The sequence below is a fragment of the Ruditapes philippinarum genome, unplaced genomic scaffold (assembly GCF_026571515.1).
Source record: "Ruditapes philippinarum isolate M1 unplaced genomic scaffold, ASM2657151v2 ctg742_1_1_1_1, whole genome shotgun sequence".
Taxonomy (NCBI): domain Eukaryota; kingdom Metazoa; phylum Mollusca; class Bivalvia; order Venerida; family Veneridae; genus Ruditapes; species Ruditapes philippinarum.
This window is the reverse complement of record NW_026852967.1, coordinates 276,113-299,784: the sequence shown is the minus strand read 5'-3', so window position 1 is coordinate 299,784 and position 23,672 is coordinate 276,113. Positions and strand designations below refer to the sequence as shown.

Here is a 23,672-nt window from a genome sequence, read left to right as displayed (position 1 = left end):
TATATAATTGTTAAATTGAATATGCTTTTTGTATGGTCGTTCCAGCGCTAATGTTATATTTTTGTTACATTCTATAATACAAAACGTATTGACGAAAACTTCTAAATCATGGTTAGTTCTTCTCGATTATCAATCAACTTTTGATACCTTAATCAAAGATTCTTTATGGGTCAAACTATATAAGTCAAATGTAAGTAAAACATTCTTAAGTAAAAAATGGAAATGAATAAAAATAGTTTAGATTTTCAAACCACCATGATGCTTTTGTGAGTTTTGATGATTTAAGACTTATTATGAAAATATATCAAATGCATTTGTACGACACTCTTCAAAGAATGACTATTCATCAAGTAGTGTTGATATTATAAATGTTGATTCTTTAGACAAAACTATTTCTGTAGAAGAAGTAGGGAAAACATAATCAGATCTAAATCGTTATAAGAGTTCTGAATATGAAAATAATGTGGCTGATTTCTTTATCGTTGCCAATGATATCATATCCTCGTATGCGTGAGTATTGTTTAATTCTATGTATGATAATTGTATATACCAAGATTCTTGGTCAGAAGAGGTGTGTCCTTTTTTAAAGAAGGTGGCAAGAATGCTCCAACTAATTACAGGGGCATTACTTTAGTCTTTGTTTTTGGTGATATATCTTATTCTCACAGATTATACGAAATTGTATGAATTTAAGTTGTAGGACTGGGGACTTTTTAAATAATTGTCAATATGTTTTGGCGATGGTTTTACTATTGCTTATGCACTATTTTTGTTACATTATATAAATACAAAATGTATTGTCGAAAACTTCTTAATCACGGTGTGTTTTTCTCGATAATCAGCCAATGATATCATATCCCCTTATATGTGAATACTGTTTTATTTTATGTTTACATAAGGACAATTGCATTAACCAAGATTCTTGTAAGATTAATTAAGAATGCTTTATCTCTATGTACATATACTTGACGTTTGAATGCCTACTGATTGTGAGTATTACTATTGTACATATGCATATGTTTGATTGTTTGTTTGTTAGTTTTTAAAACTTTAAATTTATAGATCCAAAAAGCAATATTTATAAAATATTACCGATTTAACATTGCATATACATATACATAAAGGGAGTTTAGAAATTTATTTTATCATGTCTAAGTCATTTTTTCAAAAAGAAATGAATGCATATAGCAATCATATATATCTTATTTCCAATGTTGCCTTCTGAAATAGAAAAAAGAACAGAACATGCAAAGGTAGAAAAATGAATGTATAATGTGTAATTTTTAGAATAAGACAACTCATATTCTTTCGACAGACACTCAACAATTTGTTTAAACATATACGTATGACTAATTAATGCCTACTGATTATGAATATTACTATTGTACATATACATGTGTTTGTTTGTTTGTTTTTAAACATTGAATTCATATCGCATATATTGTTTTTGCCATATTGATGTATACTGTTTATAGCCAGAGACAAATGTTTTTTGTTGATGTTGTTTTGTTTTTCTTTGCTAAACATTGAACTAAGAATCGATCATAAGGTTGTACAAGATAATTCTACAGTCTATAATTTAAAATGTTTGAGCTGTACACACTTTAAAGCAGCATGCCTCGACATTCATGTCAACTTACCTGAACATTTTGAAAAAGTTGTTAAAAGTGAAATATTGTGAAGTGATCAAATGAAGTAATTTAAACTTACAATCTACGTATGTTACCAACAAAAAAAGAAAAACAAGAAACAACGATAGCAAAAAAAAAAGAAAAACAGTTATGCAAAATAACCCTAACTGTGTGAGTAACACAGTAGAAATATGGTAGTAAAGTCTGGTTAATCGGTCATTTATCGCACGAAACATGTACATTTTTACTTTAAACTTGAATTTATGTTTTACTTTTCTTAAAATCTTAGTCTATTTTTCTCAAGCTTGATTTTTGAAATATTTTGACACATTTTGAAACGTAGATTTTCACAGAAACTATCAAAGTTATTCACTTCAAATTTGGTATGCATATTCACCATCAAAATATAATAACATCTTAGAAGTGCAGATAATCCTTAACTTAATTTTGCTTTTTTTAAAAATCCTGTAACACAATTTTTTATGTTTTTTATATCATTAATATGATGCTCAAATTAAGATTCATCAATAATGTAAGTTCCAAAAAGCATTATTTATAAAATATTACCGATTTAACATTTCATGTACATAAAGGAAGATTAGAAATTTATTTTCTATAAAGACTTAGTCAAATTTTTCAAAAAGAAGTGAATGCATAAAGCAATCATATATATCCTATTTCCAATGTGGCCTTCTGAAACAGAAAACAACAACAACAACAAAACATGCATAGGTAGAAAAAATGAATGTATAATATGTAATTTTTAGAACATGACAACTCATATACTTTCGACAGACGCTCAATAATTTGTTTAAACATATACGTATGAATTATGAATGCCTACTGATTGTGAATATTACTATTGTACATATACATGTGTTTGTTTGTTTGTTTGTTTGTTTGTTTGTTTTTTTAAACTTTGGATTTATATCCCATATATTGTTTTTCCCATATTGATGTATATTGTTTATAGCCAGAGACAAATGTTTTTTGTTGACTAAGAATCGATCATAAGGTTGTACAAGATAATTCTACAGTCTATAATTTCAAATGTTTGAGCTGTACACACTTTAAAGCAGCATGCCACGACATTCATGCCAACTTACCTGAACATTTTGAAAAAGTTGTTAAAAGTGAATTATTGTGAAGTGATCAAATGAAGTAATTTAAACTTACAATCCACGTATGTTACCAACAAAAAAAAAGAAAAACAAGAAACAACGATAGCAAAAAATATCAATTATGCTAAATAACCCTTACTGTTTGAGTCACACAGTAGAAATATGGTAGTAAAGTCTGGTTAATCGGTCATTAATCGCACGAAACATGTAAATTTTTACTTTAAACTTGAATTTATTTCTTACTTTTCTTAAAATCTTAGTATATTTTTCTCAAGCTTGACTTTTGAAATATTTTGACTCATTTTTAAGGTAGATTTTCACAGAAACTATCAAAGTTATTCACTTCATATGTGTTATGCATGTTCAACATAAAATAAAATTTTAAAAGTGCAGATAATCCTTTACTTAATTTTGCTTTTTTTAAAAATCCTGTTACACAATTTTGTTTAAGGTTTTATATCATAAATATGATGCTCAAGTTAAGATTCATCAATATTGTAAGTTCCAAAAAGCATTATTTATAAAATATTACCGATTTAACATTTCATGTGCATAAAGGGAGTTTAGAAATTTATTTTCTATAAAGTCTTAGTCAAATCTTTCAAAAAGGAGTAAATGCATAAAGCAATCATATATATCCTATTTCCAATGTGGCCTTCTGAGATAGAAAACAACAACAACAACAAAACATGCATGGGTAGAAAAATGAATGTATAATATGTAATTTTTAGAATATGACAACTCATATTCTTTCGACAGACACTCAACAATTTGTTTAAACATATACGTATGACTTATGAATGCCTACTGATTATGAATATTACTATTGTACATATACATGTGTCTGTTTGTTTGTTTTTTAAACGTTGAATTCATATCGCATATATTGTTTTTGCCATATTGATGTATACTGTTTATAGCCAGAGACAAATGTTTTTTGTTGATGTTGTTTTGTTTTTCTTTGCTAAACATTGAACTAAGAATCGATCATTAGGTTGTACAAGATAATTCTACAGTCTTTAATTTCAAATGTTTGAGCTGTACACACTTTAAAGCAGCATGCCTCAACATTCATGTCAACTTACCTGAACATTTTGAAAAAGTTGTTAAAAGTGAAATATTGTGAAGTGATCAAATGAAGTAATTTAAACTTACAATCTACGTATGTTACCAACAAAAAAAGAAAAACAAGAAACAACGATAGCAAAAAAAAAAACAATTATGCAAAATAACCCTTACTGTGTGAGTAACACAGTAGAAATATGGAAGTAAAGTCTGGTTAGTCGGTCATTTATCGCACGAAACATGTAAATTTTTACTTTAAACTTGAATTTATGTTTTACTTTTCTTAAAATCTTAGTCTATTTTTCTCAAGCTTGATTTTTGAAAATTTTTGACTCATCTTGAAACGTAGATTTTCACAGAAATTATCAAAGTTATTCACTTCAAATTTGGTATGCATATTCACCATCAAATAAATAATAACATCTTAGAAGTGCAGATAATCCTTAACTTAATTTTGCTTTTTTTAAAAATCCTGTAACACAATTTTTTATGTTTTTTATATCATTAATATGATGCTCAAATTAAGATTCATCAATAATGTAAGTTCCAAAAAGCATTATTTATAAAATATTACCGATTTAACATTTCATGTACATAAAGAAAGATTAGAAATTTATTGTCTATAAAGACTTAGTCAAATTTTTCAAAAAGAAGTGAATGCATATAGCAATCATATATATCCTATTTCCAATGTGGCCTTCTGAAACAGAAAACAACAACAACAACAAAACATGCATAGGTAGAAAAATGATTGTATAATATGTAATTTTTAGAACAAGACAACTCATATACTTTTGACAGACGCTCAATAATTTGTTTAAACATACACGTATGAATTATGAATGCCTACTGATTGTGAATATTACTATTGTACATATACATGTGTTTTTATTTGTTTGTTTGTTTTTTTTTGTTAACTTTGAATTTATATCCCATATATTGTTATTCCCATATTGATGTATATTGTTTATAGCCAGAGACAAATGTTTTTTGTTGATGTTGATTTTTTCTTTGCTAAACATTGAACAAAGAATCGATCATAAGGTTGTACAAGATAATTCTACAGTCTATAATTTCAAATGTTTGAGCTGTACACACTTTAAAGAAACATGCCACGACATTCATGCCAACTTACCTGAACATTTTGAAAAAGTTGTTAAAAGTGAAATATTGTGAAGTGATCAAATGAAGTAATTTAAACTTACAATCCACGTATGTTACCAACAAAAAAAAGAAAAGCAAAAAACAACGATAGCATAAAAAATCAATTATGCTAAATAACCCGTACTGTTTGAATCACACAGTAGAAATATGGTAGTAAAGTCTGGTTAATCGGTCATTAATCGGACGAAACATGTAAATTTTTACTTTAAACTTGAATTTATTTTTTACTTTTCTTAAAATCTCAGTTTATTTTTCTCAAGCTTGATTTTTGAAATATTTTGACTCATTTTGAAAGGTACATTTTCACAGAAACTATCAAAGTTATTCACTTCATATTTGATATGCATGTTCACCATCAAAATAAAATAACATTTTAGAAGTGCAGATAATCCTTAACTTAATTTTGCCTTTTTTAACGATCCTGTAACACTTTTTTATGTTTTTTATATCATAAATATGATGCTCAAGTTAAGATTCATCAATATTGTAAGTTCCAAAAAGCATTATTTATAAAATATTACCGATTTAACATTTCATGTACATAAAGGGAGATTAGAAATTTATTTTCTATAAAGTCTAAGTTAAATTTTTCAAAAAGAAATTATTGCATAAAGCAATCATATATATCCTATTTCCAATGTGGCCTTCTGAAATAGAAAACAACAACAACAACAACAAAACATGCATAGGTAGAAAAATGAATGTATATTATGTAATTTTTAGAATAAGACAACTCATATTCTTTTGACAGACGCCCAACAAGTTGTTTAAACATATACGTATGAATTATGAATGCCTACTGATTATGAATTTTACTATTGTACATATACATGTGTTTGTTTGTTTGTTTCGTAAATTTTGAATTTATAGCGCATATATTGCTTTTGCCATATTGATGTATATTGTTAATAGCCAGAGACAAATGTTTTTTTGTTGATGTTGTTTTTTTTTTCTATGCTAAACATTGAACTAAGAATCGATCATAAGGTTGTACAAGATAATTCTACAGTCTATAATTTCAAATGTTTGAGCTGTACACACTTTAAAGCAGCATGCCTAGATATTCATGCCAACTTACTTGAACATTTTGAAAAGTTGTTAAAAGTGAAATATTGTGAAGTGATCAAATGAAGTAATTTAAACTTACAATCGACGTATGTTACCAACAAAAAAAGAAAAACAAAAACAACGACAGCATAAAAAAATCAATTATGCAAAACAACCCTTACTGTGTGAGTCACACAGTAGAAATATGGAAGTAAAGTCTGCTTAATCGGTTATTAATCGCACGAAACATGTAATTTTTTTCTTTAAACATGAATTTATGTTTAACTTTTCTTAAATTCTTAGTATATATTTCTGAAGCTTGATTTTTGAAATATTTTGACTCATCTTGAAAGGTACATTTTCACAGAAACTATCAAATTTATTCACTTCAAATTTGATATGCATGTTCACCATCAAAATATAAAAAACATTTTAGAAGTGCAGATAATCTTTAACTTCATTTTTGCTTTTTAAAGATCCTGTAACACAATTTTTATGGTTTTTATATCATAAATATGATCCTCAAATTTACATTCATCAATATTGTAAGTTCCAAAAAGCATTATTTATAAAATATTACCGATTTAACATTTCATGTACATAAAGGGAGTTTAGAAATTTATTTTCTACAAAGTCTGAGTCAAATTTTTTTCAAAAAGAAATTAATGCATAAAGCAATCATATATATCTTATTTCCAATGTGGCCTTCTGAAATAGAAAACAACAACAACAACAAAACATGCATAGGAAGAAAAGTGAATGTATTATATGTAATTTTTAGAATAAGACAACTTATATTCTTTCGACAGACGCCCAACAATTTGTTTAAACATATACGTATGAATTATGAATGCCTACTGATTATGAATTTTACTATTGTACATATACATGTGTTTGTTTGTTTGTTTGTTTGTTTGTTTGTTTGTTTCGTAAATTTTGAATTTATAGCGCATATATTGCTTTTGCCATATTGATGTATATTGTTAATAGCCAGAGACAAATGTTTTTTGTTGATGTTGTTTTTTTTCTATGCTAAACATTGAACTAAGAATCGATCATAAGGTTGTACACGATAATTCTACAGTCTATAATTTCAAATGTTTGAGCTGTACAAAATTTAAAGAAACATGCCTCGACATTCATGCCAACTTACCTGAACATTTTGAAAAGTTGTTAAAAGTGAAATATTGTGAAGTGATCAAATGAAGTTATTTAAACTTACAATATACGTACGTTATCAACAAAAATAAAAAAAACAAGAAACAACGAGAGCAAAAAAATCAGTTATGCAAAATAACCCTTACGGTGTGAGTCACACAGTAGAAATATGGAAGTAAAGTCTGCTTAATCGGTCATTAATCGTACAAAACATGTAAATTTTTTCTTTTTACTTGAATTCATGTTTAACTTTTCTTAAATTCTTAGTATATTTTTCTGAAGCTTGATTTTTGAAATATTTTGACTCATCTTGAAAGGTACATTTTCACAGAAACTATCAAATTTATTCACTTCAAATTTGATATGCATATTCACCATCAAAATATAAAAAACATTTTAGAAGTGCAGATAATCTTTAACTTCATTTTTCCTTTTTAAAGATCCTGTAACACAATTTTTATGGTTTTTATATCATAAATATGATCCTCAAATTTATATTCATCAATATTGTAAGTTCCAAAAAGCATTATTTATAAAATATTACCGATTTAACATTTCATGTACATAAAGGGAGTTTAGAAATTTATTTTCTACAAAGTCTGAGTCAAATTTTTCAAAAAGAAATTAATGAATATAGCAGTAATATATATCTTATTTCCAATGTGGCCTTCTGAAATAGAAAACAACAACAACAACAGAACATGCATATTAGATAGAAAAATGAATGTATAAAATGTAATTTTTAGAATAAGACAACACATATACTTTCGACAGACACTCAACAATTTGTTTAAACATACACGTATGACTTATGAATGCCTACTGATTATGAATATTACTATTGTACATATACATGTGTTTGTTTGTTTGTTTGTTTGTTTTTCAAACTTTGAATTTATATCGCATATATTGATTTTGCCATATTGATGTATATTGTTTAAAGCCAGAGACAAATGTTTTTTGTTGATGTTGTTTTTTTTCTTTGCTAAACATTGAACAAAGAATCGATCATAAGGTTGTACAAGATAATTCTACAGTCTATAATTTCAAATGTTTGAGCTGTACACACTTTAAAGCAGCATGCCTAGACATTCATGCCAACTTACCTGAACATTTTGAAAAAGTTGTTAAAAGTGAAATATTGTGAAGTGATCAAATGAAGTAATTTAAACTTACAATCTACGTATGCTACCAACAAAAAAAGAAAAACAAAAAACAACGATAGCATAAAAAATCAATTATGCTAAATAACCCGTACTGTTTGAATCACACAGTAGAAATATGGTAGTAAAGTCTGGTTAATCGGTCATTAATCGGACGAAACATGTAAATTTTTACTTTAAACTTGAATTTATTTTTTACTTTTCTTAAAATCTCAGTTTATTTTTCTCAAGCTTGATTTTTGAAATATTTTGACTCATCTTGAAAGGTACATTTTCACAGAAACTATCAAAGTTATTCACTTCGAATTTGGTATTCATTTTCACCATCAAAATATATCAACATTTTAGAAGTGCAGATAATCCTTTACTTAATTTTGCTTTTTTAAAAGATCCTGTTGCACATTTTTTGATGGTTTTATATCATAAATATGATGCTAAAATTAAGATTTTTATTTTTTATAAAGTCTAAGTCAAATTTTTCAAAAAAGAAATTAATGCATATATTTTAATGGTTACATATTATCAGCAAAAATATTTGCATTACATATTTTACATATTCTTCGATGTTTGAAAATTGTTTTACAAGCATAAATATCAACATAATTATATAAAATTTTACTTAAGTGTGGTAACAACCTCATTTACAACAAACAGGATCTTTAAACATTTTTTTTGCTCTCTAAATGCCTCTCAGAGTAAATTACTTCTTACTTGAAATTCTTCTTAAAATTTTGAATTGGAATATATATTTTAAGGGGGGAGAGGTTAACCCTGTAATTCATCTTTGCTAAGTTATGCCCCCTTTATGACTTTGAATTTCTCGATAAAGTGTATAAAGCTATGTTTCTGATGCATACATAATTGTTTGGATAAAAAAATCTTCCAAAATGCGTGTATGAAATAAACATGGCAATAAATTGCCTTAAAGCGAGTGGCGCATGCACAAAGTTATTTCTAAAATGATATTTTGTTCCGGAGCATTTTATTCTTTTTATGTACACTATTCATGTATGTTAAATAAAAGAGACATTCTTTGTTACTATTTTTTCGGGAATCAATCATATAATAGTGGAAAAAATATAATTTTACTGTTGATATATTTTATAAAAATATTTCATTAGATATAAGTTTATACTCTTTAAAGTGTGTCATTTAAAAAAAATGGTGTCGCGAATGCTCCCTCTAATTACAGGGATATTATGGGAAGGTTTTAAATAATTGACAATATGTTTCTGTGGCTAATGCACTATTTTGTTACATTATATAAATACAAAATGTATTGTCGAAAACTTCTTAATGACGGCGTGTTTTTATCGATTTTCATATTCTTCGGTGTTTTTAAAAATTGTTTCAAAGTATAAATAAATACATATATAAAATTTCACTTAAGTGTGGTAACAACCTAAATTACAAAATACAGAATCATTAAACTTTTTATTTTGCTATCTCAAAGCCTGTCAGAGTAAATTACTTCTTACTTCGAATTCTTCTTAATATTTTTAATTTGAATATATATTTCAAGGGGGGGGGGCAGAGAATAACTATGCTCAGTTATGCCCCTTTATGACTTTGAATTTCTTAATAAACCTCTTTGTTAAGATGTGTCAATTTTTTTTAAAAAGGTGACCCGAATGCTCCCTGTAATTACAAGGGTATTACTTTAGTTTATGACATTGGTCATATGTCGTATTCTTATTGATTTTATGAAATCGTATGTATTTAAGGTGTGAAACTGAGCATGTTTTAGATAATTGTCAAAATGTTTTTGTGATGGTTTTTCTATTGCTAATGCACTATTTTTATTACATTATATGAATACAAAATATATTGTCGAAAACTTCTTAATCACGATGTGTTTTTCTTGATAATCAGCCAATGATATTATATCCCCTTATATGTGAATACTGCTTTATTTTATGTTTGAATAAGGACAATTGCATAAACCAAGATTCTTGTAAGATTAATAAAGAATGCTTTATCTCTACGTACATATACTTGTCTAATGAATGCCTACTGATTGTGAATATTACTATTGTACATATGCATATTTTTGTTGTTTGTTTGTTTGTTTGTTTTTAAATATATATTGTAAATAGCCAGAGTAAAAAAAAAAATTGATATTGTTGTTGTTTCTTTTGTTTGTGTGCAAAACTTTGAACCGAGAATCGATCATTAGGTTGTACAAACAAGATAATTCTACAGTTTATAATTTCAAAAAATGTTTTTCAAATGATAGAGCTGTTAAGTAGCATGCCTCGACAGTCATGCTTACTTACATGAACATTTTGAAAAAGTTATTAAAAGTGAAAAATTGTGAAGTGATCAAATGAAGTAATTTAAACTTACAATCTACGTATGTTACAAAAAAAACCAACAAAAAAATAAAACATATTAAATAGCCCTTACTGTGTGAGTCACACAGTAGGAATGTGGTAGTAAAGTCTGCTTAATCGGTCATTAATCGCACGAAACATTCGGCTCACCCAATAAATTCCTCCGCCTCGCCAGATAAACTTTCTCCATCCACGGCACCAACCTATTATTCTCTATATTGTGGAGCCCATGGAAACTCTGTGGGGTGTCTGCCCGCGAAAAAACTGTGGAGCGTTGTTTCCCACAAAGTAGTGGATATCGTTGAGACTGTGGCATATATAAAAGTCTATTTCCTTCATTCGGGAGCTTCAACACCAACATTTCACTTTGTGCATCTTTTTGGTTTTTCTATAAAATTCTCAATACTTTGGCATTTTTTTCAAAATTTTCTGTTTTTACAACGTTTTTATTGATTTATCTTTTATATGATCTTATAAGAGAATCTGCTGACATTATTTTTGTGAAGTTCAAGTTTTATTTTGATTAAAAACATTAGTGAAGGAACTTGAGAGCTTGTAACTTAAAACAGTATTTTGATGCAACACAATAATTTAGTGACATAATTATAGTTAACTTAGAAATCTGTTTGTTAATATCTGTTTGTTTAAGATAAGTAATAATTTCTGTCCAATAAAACACAAAAAGCTCTTAAAGAGTATTTGTTATTGTTCACTCCTTAATTATTTTAACGTTGAGGTTCAAACATTTAGGTAGTCTGTTCATGAATGCGGACACTCAGCTAGCAAACGATGTTTTCTTAGTTACGGAGAACAGTCAGAAAAGGAAGTTGCTGTGTACATAAGAACGGAGAACAGTAGAAAGGGATAGCTGCGGTCTACAAAGAACAGGGTACAGTCACGGAGAGCAGAATAATAGACAAAAGGAAATTGCAGTAAAAAGAGGAGCTGACATACACAGAGAGCAGTCTGGAAGTAGATGTAGTCTACATACATTGACAGTCGCCTGAAGCAGCTGTCAATTTGAACAGCTCTATGGATAGATATATATTGAAAGCTTACAGCGATCAATCTTTTAAGAGAAATATCCCACCAGGCCACTACCAAACGCAGGAGCAAAACAATATGAAGTCAATCACTCATTACAATGTTATTTTTTTCAACTCAATCAATAAATTCAGTATTGAACTTATACCCATTCAATATCCTCTATGTATGAAAAATGAAAAGAGGTTAATGGTTGGTTGATTCAGGCTCCGATGTTATCAACATTTGAGATCGGCCTCCCAGCTCAGAAACGAGCTCCGTGTTCAACCCTTCCTCAGATTCTGACAACAAAAATGGCGGCCCACCTCCGCGAACGTAGATTTAATATGCTTAACCACCATTCCAATCGTGTTCCGAGGGTTTTCGTAAGAAGACAGTTCGCTAGGATAAACAACAAATTGTCCGAGGCGAAGACACTTTTGAAGAAAATACGAGTAACTGTATCTGACGTTTAAGTGTAAAGAACAGATAAATTATTAAACACATTTAATTATAAATAGATGTTATTGGAATAAAATGTATGTTCACGTTAAAAATATAAAACTAGTGATAATATTTGCGTGGCCTTAAAGTTTTGGGCAGTGAAAGGTGTTGGTAAATTGTATTTGCACGGAATTTTTTGTGCACTTATTTCAGTCGGACAGAATTCACTTTGTAAAGGATAGAAAATGAGTGGGGTTGTCTATACGATATAGACACGAGCCTTAGTGAGTGTCTATATCGTATAGACAACCCCACGAGATTTTCTATCTGACTTAGACCACGTGACAAATCAGAACATATGGTGCTTACAGACCAGTTTTATGCACAGGGATTTGCATGTAAGTCTCTTATTTGTACTCTTCTTTAACAGATTTAAAACACATATCGCTATCAGTTTCTGAATGTTTCTGTCATACCAACGTTGTATCCCTAGCTTTGTTTAACAACTATTAAGTACACATGACGGATGGTCAAATAATTATTCTTTTTGATAAATTGAAACAAAAATGTCAAATCCATGTGGGTGTATGTAAACTGACATGTGGATATTATTGTCTGTATACTTTGCCAGATGAACTCGCACTCATGTATATTCCGTGGGAATCGCCAGACAATTATCGGTTATTCCGAGCCTTATAACGGGAATATTTTGACGGCCACTCGTATATTTGCGGAAAATTAATGAGTGCTAGTTGAATTTTGCCAGGAAAAGTCGATATCTTAAAGTGCAGTCAATGCTCAATACTTTGTGCGGATCTAGTACTAGCACATTTGTACATGTAGATTTATTGTGTGGTAAAATGGATAAGGATTTTGATTTAAGCCAACTTTTTCAAACTGACAATGTTACAATTACACAACTGGACAATCTACCCACACAGGATTTGGTAAATATAAACTTAAAAAGTGATACTGATGGAAGATTTGATTCTGTAAATGTGATATCGATTTATCTCTGCTGAAAGCGAAGCAATTACCAAGAAATACACGCAAACAAAATAGTTGGGCTATGTCTTGCTTTGAAGACATGGCGCAGTGGCGAAACAAGCAAAGTGAAACTTTGTTGGGTGACCGTGGGGCGGTCCCAGTTGACCTAGCTGCTCAATCCTTAGTCAGTTTGGACTATTGGTTGTCCCGAGTTATCGTGGAATGTCGTAGGAAAGATGTACAGAACTATCCCCCAAATACATAATATAACATTACAACATCCATTCAACCTACATTGAGAGAGGACCATGGTCGCTTTGATGTGAAAATATTTGACGAGAGTGACAAGTCATTCAGCGCGTTCCGAAAGGCGTTAGACAGTCGCATGAAAGCATTAACCAGTGCAGGTAAGATTACCTAAATAACTGTTAAATATAAATAACAGGCTCGACTCTCCTAGAAATATCAAGGAGGGTGCCATTTGATATGTATGTCTTACTTTTATGAGATCAAAATGTACAGCAAACATGTATTGATATATTTATAAGGTACGGAAGCTGCTACCTTCCTCCGCCATCTCTACCGGAACCAAGATTGAACTTATTTTATGTCATTATTCGTACCATCTAGCTGCTGAATCGGATTAGGTTCTAACCCGCTTGTTATAAAAATATTATGTCGGAAATATGTTATTGTATCACGTACGCATGTAATAGCTATTGGGTGTACACGCGATAACTAGTACGTGTGAACAAGATAGTTACTATGTGCACACGTAATAGCCTCTCATGTGCACATAATGGCCGTCACATAAAATACTGGCGACGTCACCTTTATATCGCCAAACGAAATGTAAGAAAAACTGCCTGTATATACATGTATCTTTTAAGCTTAACTCAAACCTTTTTTCATTTATCAGTGATCTCCGTTTTTTTTTTCGAACTTCAGGTATTGGTATTCACCGCGCGACAGAGCAGACCCCGTGACGGAAAGACGAGTTGCCTTTGGGGATCGTAATGTTATTGGGCTTGATTCCACCAAAAGTTTAAGTTTCGGGGTATTTGCTTCTACAATCGAAGGTTTTTGGGATTTAGAGGGAGGGTAAAAGAACATAAAAACTTTAGATGTTACTTCAGTATAGTATAACTAATGAAATTGGGGCCAGAAAGTATTGGTATTTCCGTGGACGTTTTCAGTAAAAATGTTCAGGGTGGTCTCAAACAAAGCCGAAGCTGGTAAAACAGTTTCAAGATGAAAATAATCCCAGGTGTATTATTAGTCTGTTTGAGAAGTATTTGTCACATATTCCACCAGAAGGGCGCCTTTTATAGGAAACCATTGCCAAATAGAAGACGACAAAACATGTACGATTTTCTTGTCGTCTTATCTGTTAATAAGACTCGGGAAAAAATTCGTGCCGGTATATATGTGTAATGTAAAATAGACAACGGTTTAGCGTTTCGTCTATACGATATATACAACGGAAATAATGCAGCATTCGGAGCAACGCGGTGCGTCTAACATTCAACATAAACAATGTTAAAATGTCTGCCCTCCTTCATCAGACAGGTGATCAATCCTCTAATGTCATTGAACAATTGAAAACCGTATCTGAACATGTTTTGCGTCAAATGTTATATGGATAACGTTTGCGGACCCCAAATTTGGTAAGTTTACCTTATTTCACATGCCTTGACTTAACGCAAATAGCCAGCTGTATATGGCTCCCCGCGAATTTTTTTGGTGGGTGGAGGAACGGTGGAGTGGGACAGTAAATGACATGGTTTTTTATAGAATGTCAGACGACGCGCGTAATAATACAAAAAAGATAAAAGTTTTAGCATCATCAAACGAACAACTGTTAGTTTCCGTCAATGCTAAAGTCACAGTAACCTACTAGTTGTTCCACAAAATGGCAATCCAGTTTATTTGATTCCATTTCTTCGATGAACTAATTTGTACTACAATTTCCGTTGGTATATATGGTGTCCTGGTTTGAGGCAGTTTAAAATATTGTTTGTTTAACGAAATTTAAGATTTGGACTAAAATCTCTTGTTTTTAGGCTGGACTATTCGAAAAAATAGGGAAAGGAAGCTATTGTAATTTGTGAATTTTGGGACAGAAACTATGGCCCCCTTTGAAACTTAGAAAATTCTACATTATTCGGCTTCAAGTTTTAAAACTATCAAAGCACTTAGAAAAGTCGAGCGCACTGGATCTTGTAAATAGTTATACGACTATAACCCTCAGAAGAGCTATTCAAAAAGTGTCTTCTTAAACGTCTGTAAGAAGACACTTTTAAATAACAGTTACTTTCCACGTGATTTAATACATTTGAAAATGATACGGTGTCCTGCTAGGTAAGGATTCCTATTAACATATTTTTTTTTTCTTGAGTCTTGCCCCCGCCTTTCTGTATTTTATAGATATAGAAGCAAGATTTTTTACATTATCGCAAAGAAACCTTTTGCGCAATTCAATCGTTGAAATTTTGTCTCATGCTCATACTTTCTCTCTAGTGCGAATCAAAAAATGTAAAAGTCCTTCGCGACGATTAACCTCATGTCTCTCTCGAGAAACGAACTGTAAAACTGATTTATAGTACCAGTATCTATGGTATAGTTCTTTCGAAAAAGGATGTTAAATCTTGCTATTTATTTATTAACAAGAGTCAGTGCGCTCGACTATTCTCAGTCAAGAACCTGAATAATGTAGATATTTTCTTAGTTTAAAGGGGTCATAGTTCTGTCAAAATTCACAATTACAATAGCTCTCCCTATTTTTAGAATAGTCGAGCGTAAACAAGAGATTTAGTCAATTTTAAATCGTAACAGGCGATAATTTAACTGCCTCAAGTTTACAGGACAACATAGAAACCTACAGAAAGTTGTAGCGAGTTTGATAGCGCAACTCATTAGTAAATTCAGTTCGTCGAGAAATGAATCAAATAAATTGGATGGTCATTTCCAGGAACATACTACTTGACGAAACTATCAGTTGTCCGTTGTATGCTAAAACTCTATCTTTTTGTATATCGACATTTCTATAAAATTCTATAATTAACATGACCTTTACTGGTCCCAGGACCCCATCCACAAAAAATCATCGGCTTTATACAGCTGAATATTGCCATCGCAAGCTAAGCATGTGAATAAGGAAACTTACCAAATTTGGGGTCCAAAACCTTATCCATATAACATTAACCAGTTAACGTAAACATGTTCAGAGACGGTTTCAATGTTGAATGACATAAATGATCTCTCTGATGAAGGCAGCTATTTTAACATTGTTTATCATGAATGAAAGTAAATTCTGTCCGATTGAAATAAGAGCACGAAAATTCCGTATGAATACAATTTACCTACACCTTTCACTGCTCACAAGCTTTAAGGCCATGCAAATACTTTCTATAGTTTTATATTTTCAACGTTGAATAACACCATTAATTTCAATTAGATCTATTTATAGATTAAATGTGTTTATTAATTTATCTGTTCTTTACACTTAAACGTCGTATAAGTCAGATACAGAGTCTCGTATTTTCTTTCAAAAGTGTATTCTTACAGACGTGAAGAAGACACTTTGCTAGGACAAAGAACAAATTTATCCTCGGCTTCGCCTCGGACAATTTGTTGTTTACCCTAGCAAGCTGTCTTCTTACGTCTGTAAGAAGACACTTTTGAAGAAAAATTCGGACTGTATCCACTACTTAAATGTATGGTTATTTGAAAGTGTCTTCTTACAGACGTAAGAAGACACGTTTTGAATAGCTCTGCTGGGGGTATAGTCGTATAACTCCGTTAAACTTTGTTGTCGTCCTTTCTTAGAAATGTAAACAAATACACTGTATGTGTTATTCAGTTTAACAAACAAGCCGGAAACTTTAGACGTTTTTAGTAATCAAGATAACACAAATTAAAGAAGTAAATGTTTTACTTTAATGTTGTTTATCAGATTAAGAGTAAGTGCAAGATTTTTTCTTACGAAGTTATAAAGTACTTGATCGGATATGATGTTGTCAAGTCGCAAACCAACTTGAGTGATTGGACGCGTCCTCGATTAGCCAGGTCATCAATCCAAATTTTTTTCTTGTTTTTATTTGTTTTGTATTTTTGTATCTATTCTAAATAAACTTTACACAAAACAAAATTACTTTTTTTTTTCCAAATTTAGTTTTTTATTAACCGAGGAAAAATTTTTATTTTGGGTTGCAAACGTAAAATAAAATGAAAAAAAAGAATTTTAAATAGATGTTTGATTGGGGCGAAAAAGTGGGTTTCGTGGACCTGGGGCGAAGTTTCTCCAAATTAGGTCTTCCGGCGATGACACGCAACCCCCAGGCCATGCCAGATGCACTCCAGGCCTCGACTTCCCAGTGGCGGTCGGGAGTCAGGAGTACCCCCGATTTCAAACGATGACCCTATGTAAAGGTGGTGGAGGTCACCATTCCACCATCTTAAGATAATTTATTAGCGAATGGGGTAATCTACAAAAAGCATTTAAATATCGGTAAGTATCAGAAATGTGTTCGGTATAAAATTGTTTGCGCGCGACCTATATATAGAAGATAGTCGTAAACGGGAGGGAAATGACAATGAGAACACGAGATTTTCATGAAATTAAAAAAACAAAAAGGAAACGTAGACCAGGTGGCTACGAGAGCTAAGTCATTTATGCATTAAATCAATGAATAAGTGTTTGTACACTTAAAAGTAGTCGTAGTTGTGTTAACTAAGGTTTTGTTTTTTTCGTTGGATTAAGTTATCTGAAGAGAGATATTAGGAGGCATATTTGAAAAGATGTTGGTAAAGTTATTTATTTGCCTTTATACTAGTACAAGGTCTTTTTCGCTAAATGTTTGGATATACATGTATATGTCTATATGCCTATGTTAGTTTAAGGGTTAATGCGTCGAAAATGTTCAATAATATGTTTAACAAAGTAGCCTAGCTTTTCTAGGGTTGCTCCTCTTGAGGTAGTTAACACTCATGTTTGGGCGATTCCGAGAATTTATCTGGGATATATTTTGACCTTAATAAGAGAAAAAGGGGCTTTCCAATAAGTACTAGTAAATTATGCAGTGTTCAATATATTTACAGACCTTCAAAATATACTCTAGAAGCACTAATGAAAAACAAATAATTCAGCTCTGGGCTTAAAATAATTTTTGCATATTATAAAACTAAATTTTCGCCTGGTAATTTAAATCGCATTTCAGATTTCTTTTTAAACATCCAGTTGATGATGATGATGATAATAATAATAATAATAATAATAATGATAATAATAATAATAATAATAACAATCAGTCTGATATTGAACTTTGCATTTCAGAAGCAATATATGGCAGAAATTAATGATTCGAATAGTGAAATATAATTGTGTTAAAACGATGCCATAAAAATTTCGGCATGTTCGGTGACATAAAATGTCAAGTGATGTAAAAGAAAATAGCACGTAGCGATGATTAAAGCTCAGAACAAAATCTGAAAATATTCCTACATTTTATTAAAAATGTTTAAGATATATGCTTTACTAGTTTTCGGTAAATTGACCTCATGCGTTGCAAATTATAGTTGTTATTAAAAAAACATATAAAAAACAATAAAAAAACTACAAATAAAAACAAACAAACAGAAACTGACCTTTACCATTTTGACTGTGTGGTCATCATGACAGCCTGACTGACCTTTCGGACAATTTCTCTGACATAAATATTTGAACGTTGGTCCCTGCTTCAATTGTTTAATTCTCTGATTAACTGAGACACACATACTGTTGCGTCTAATGATAAATAAGTAAAGTTTTTATCGGACTTGATAATATGTTTTATATTGGAACTTAAACTCTAAAGGACATTTTTGTCACACAAATGTTCTTAAAGATAAAAATATTGGTTATAATAGGTACACGAAGAAGAAGAATCTTTATTTTGCAAATTCACACTGTCTATAGCTTTCGCAGAAGCGGTGGATCCATCACAGCGGCGGTGGAGTATTCGTCGCAGAAGCGGTGGATTAAAATAGGAACGTTTGCTATTGTCGGTAGGTTTATTACTGAATTTTGTTTTATGTTTTCATGTTTTACGGAAAACACCTAGTGAGACTGGAGCCCACACATGTACTCTTCCAATTAATTACACTCACAAGATGATATTCTTTGCCATTTATGAAAACACTTATGTACAGTTTAACGAAGGGACGCCTCTTTTGCCTATTTTTGGTTAAAACACGTACAAACGACCTCTTAATACACCGGCATAGCATCGTATATATAATAATTACACACAACAAGCATATTTTGGAATGTTTTGAAATTGTTATTGTATAAGATAAATTACAAAAACTGATTTCAACGCAGACGGCGGTGGATTCGATTGCAACGCAGTGCGGTGGGCCCGATACCATTTTTTGTTTCAATGTAGGGGTTTAACTTGACATATAACTAACCTTTCAATAGAGTGCAACCTTCATCATACCTTGATCCCTGAGAAAACGTGTTTGTTTTGGTGTTTAAAACATTATAATTATATTTTTATATATAAATAGATGTAGATCCGCTTCCTATTCCTCAATTAAAAACTCATTTGACAGGTATTTATAATAGAATACTCCACGTTCAACAACTTATTTTGTTTTATTACTTATGTATTTTTTATGTTGTGAAATAATACACCATTCGAGTTAAAAATTTGCAGTAAAATAAGAACATATAGTGCCCTTATCTTTAACTTAACAATTCTTTTATATATCATGCATTTAACAGCCCAGACCGAAGAAAAACAAATACACGGCGAAACAAGGAGTCAAGACATCTATCAACAATGCCCATGCCAGCATATTTCTGTGTATGTTGTAAATTCTTATACAATGTACTAATTGCATAAGCGAAATAACAAGGCTTCGAGCCAAGATTATAATACATCAGACTTTTATTACTCTAAAGTACCTAAACAGATAGCATACCAAAGCGGCCTCATATGATTCAACGACAGTTATTTAAGAGCAATCCGCACAGGACGCAGCTATATTATTAGTTACAGATTATATGGCCGTATATATAAACAGTTGTTTGGAAATATAATGTATAGAGTGAACTCGCCTATTCCGAACCAGTCAAAATCAGGATCATTTCCAAGCTTTACAAATCTCGGGCGTGCAGACGGCCACAAAAACGTCAGTTATGCTTAAGTTTTGTTACTGAAGCCTTATACAAACAATTCAACGCTAGCAAGGCATAAAGGTATTTTTACATTATCTGTATTTTCAATTTGTTGAAGTGTCAGAATTTTCCTGTATGAGTAAATCTGTCATATGTAAATAAAAAGTTCAAAATGAAAAGGCGCTTGCATTTAGTTTATTCACGATAAGAAACGAAATGGTGATTGCAAAGAAGGAAATTCTGTCCGTTCAAGCCAGAAGTATCAAACAACAAATCAGCTCAATTATTGATTTCATGTATTTAGTGTATTCCAAATCACTGTATTTGATTGCAATCATACACATGTCACATGTATCGCTTCAGTATGATAAACGGTTATAGGACTATCAAGCCTGAGCGAATTTATAATGCCGATGAAACGGGCTTTACTATGGGAAGTAAGTCGGGAAATGTGATTGGTCCAACTAAGCGTATTCATGCAGGTCCTGTTCCCCATGTGTCGGGTGGTAAAAGTAAAGAACGCGTTACTGTAATGTACTGTGCAAATGCAGCAGAGAATGTAATACCTCCATTTTTTGTGTTTGCTAAGCCCAAGCCAGTGTCATATGATAACCATGCTGGTGCTACTAAAGGATCACATGCAGCATACACAGACAAAGGTTAGATGGATGTGCCAACTTTAAAAAAAAATGGCCATTTAGATAAATTTGGTGTAAAGGTAAGACAAATTTTGCTTCTTATTGATAGTGTTGGAAGTCATGTGAACATAGAAGCTTTAGTGAGGCCAAAGAACATGGAATAGAAATCAATAGATTAGTAAGAAATGCTACACACATTATGCAGCCACTTGATGTAGGTGAATATGGACCCCTGAAAAGCTCTTGGTACAAACATCTAAGACTCCATTAGAGGGAAAATCCAGAAGACCCTATAAGTAGGACGACCTTCGCAAGACACTTACATGCTGCTTTCATGAGCTTTTATAAACCATTAACTGTTCAGCGTGCATTTTCTTCAGCTGGAATATACACTTTGCAATGTGAAGCCATCTCTGATGCAAGACTGAAACCGGCAGAGACCTATGAAAGTTGTCGGCAAATCGAAAAGGTTGATATTCATGTGTCCTGGACATGTGTTTCATCAGTGTCACCTTTAGCTTAGATATCAGACCAAAACCAAGATTTGCTTGTACAAGCAGTAGATGTACTAGGCACCAGTCAACAACAACATAAAAGATCTGAAATCTCCTCATATTCAGGTAGCAATTAAACTACCTGTCATAAAAGAGAGGGGGGAAATCAAATGAGGCTGAGCGATACATTTTCTGATCATCTGACATCAGATGAGTCATTAAGAGTAGCTGCATTTAAATCTCTTTAGAAGGTTGAAGCTTTTGTAAGGAAAGAAAAGACAGCAAAAGAAAAGTATTTACGTGAGTTTAAAACATACCCCTAAAACTGGGAAATATAAAACCAAAAAAGTGAAACTGTCAAGTAAGCAAGTACCTACAACATCTGAGCGAGCACCTGCCACAACTGAACCAGTACTTACATTAAATGACCCTGTACCAGTCACAACTGAACCTGTACTTACCTTAACTGACCCAGTATTTGACACTACTGGACAAGTATCTGCCACTGCCAGTCAGTCCTCAAATGCAGAACTATGTATAATATGTGAAACTGAAGATCCAAATTTTGAACAATGGATAGCATGTGATATTTGTGACTCTTGGCTTCATGTACAGTGCATACCAGCATACCACAAGTGGGATAGAGCTGCATTTACTGAGCAGTCTGTCTAGTTCATATGTCCAAAATGTGTTTTACTTGACTAAGTGATACGCATCCTTTATAACATATGAAATGATGTTTGATAAAAAATATATCATTTATTGCTATAAGGATAATATTAGTGAAGATTTAATGATGAGTTAAATAGAATCATATTATGTGAGCCACAGACGAGCACAATAGTGCTTTATTCAAATAAATAAATTTAGTATTTTATCTTCACAAATATAATATTCCTTTTATCACATATCCAAAATAAGAATGGTTTACTGGATAAAAAGTTAAGAATCTGTAGTGTAATGATAACATTAGCATGCTTTATATGTGTTTATGTACATGTATTACACCCATGCAATATGGTTAATGTGATAAAAATAATTATAAATGATTGAATATTTGTAGTAGCACTTGTATTAAATTTATTTGGCTTTATCTTTTACTGTTAACCATTATTTAAACATAAATGATATTTATTATATATTTTTTAATTTATTTTTGTACCATTTTAATCGTGACATATTTATCTATCTTTAAAAATATTTTCTTCATTTTAAATGTATATCTAGCGACTTAATTTAAAAAGAGTATTGAAACTGGTGCGGAAAGGGAGAATTCACTGTAAATATAATTCATTCATTAATAAACAGCAGTCGTGTATATAATTAGTTATGAAGGTTCTAGACAGGTTATATGGCCCTATATATACGGTTGTTTGTAAATATAACCCGAGCCGCTAGACAAGTGTTAAAATTGCAAACAACCGTTAATATACGATCATACCACCTTTCAGAAATATTAATAACGAATTTATAATACAGCAAGCATCATTTTTAGAGGAATAAAGCGAGATTTCTTTATAAATCGCCAGCTGCCGTGTATATAAAACTATATAAACGTCACGATAACCCAATAAAATCAAAGCACTGCAAGCACTGAGGTATACATTGCTTGACATCAAGACCATGTGATTTTAATCTACTGAACTCAATAGAAGTCATCTGCTGGTTACAATCAATTTCGAACACAAATCTAGGCTTATTTCTTCTCAAGTTATTAATAGGACAAGAAAGAGGTGTTGTTCCTACAGACTAGTGCTGTGTTTTTCCAGATAGATTCTTTATTACCTCCATCATAGGAGAGCAGCATGCATAATACATAACATTTTACAGAAGAACATCAAGTACAATACAAAACAAAATGGACAATGTTATGAAATGAATAAACACAAAGACATGATTAAAATCACAATACAACATTATACAAGGTTTTGTATGATAAGTAAACTAGAAAACAAAAAAAACTTGTAGTGTTTTACACAAAAAGGGGAGAGACATATCATGAAGAAATCACGTGTAAGACTCTTTAACATATTTTCACGTTATCATTTTATGAAATGTTTTTATAAGAAATAAGAATTTTTTCTCATCAAAATACACACCGGCCAGTAAGTCTAATACCTGATTTAACGTCGAGGTTGAAATAAGTCTCTTATATGCAGTTATACCACAATTTGATATAATTGCCTTCCACATACGTACACGGATTTGTTCGTTACAAGAACAGGACATTAATAAATGTAAT

The 23,672-nt window shown here is 31.1% G+C and overlaps 1 pseudogene; it reads left to right on the top strand.

The window, feature by feature from the left end:
* LOC132729565 (uncharacterized) overlaps positions 1 to 22,126 on the top strand; it is a 44,802-nt pseudogene extending 22,676 nt beyond the window's left edge.
* The last annotated feature ends 1,546 nt before the right edge of the window (positions 22,127 to 23,672 follow it).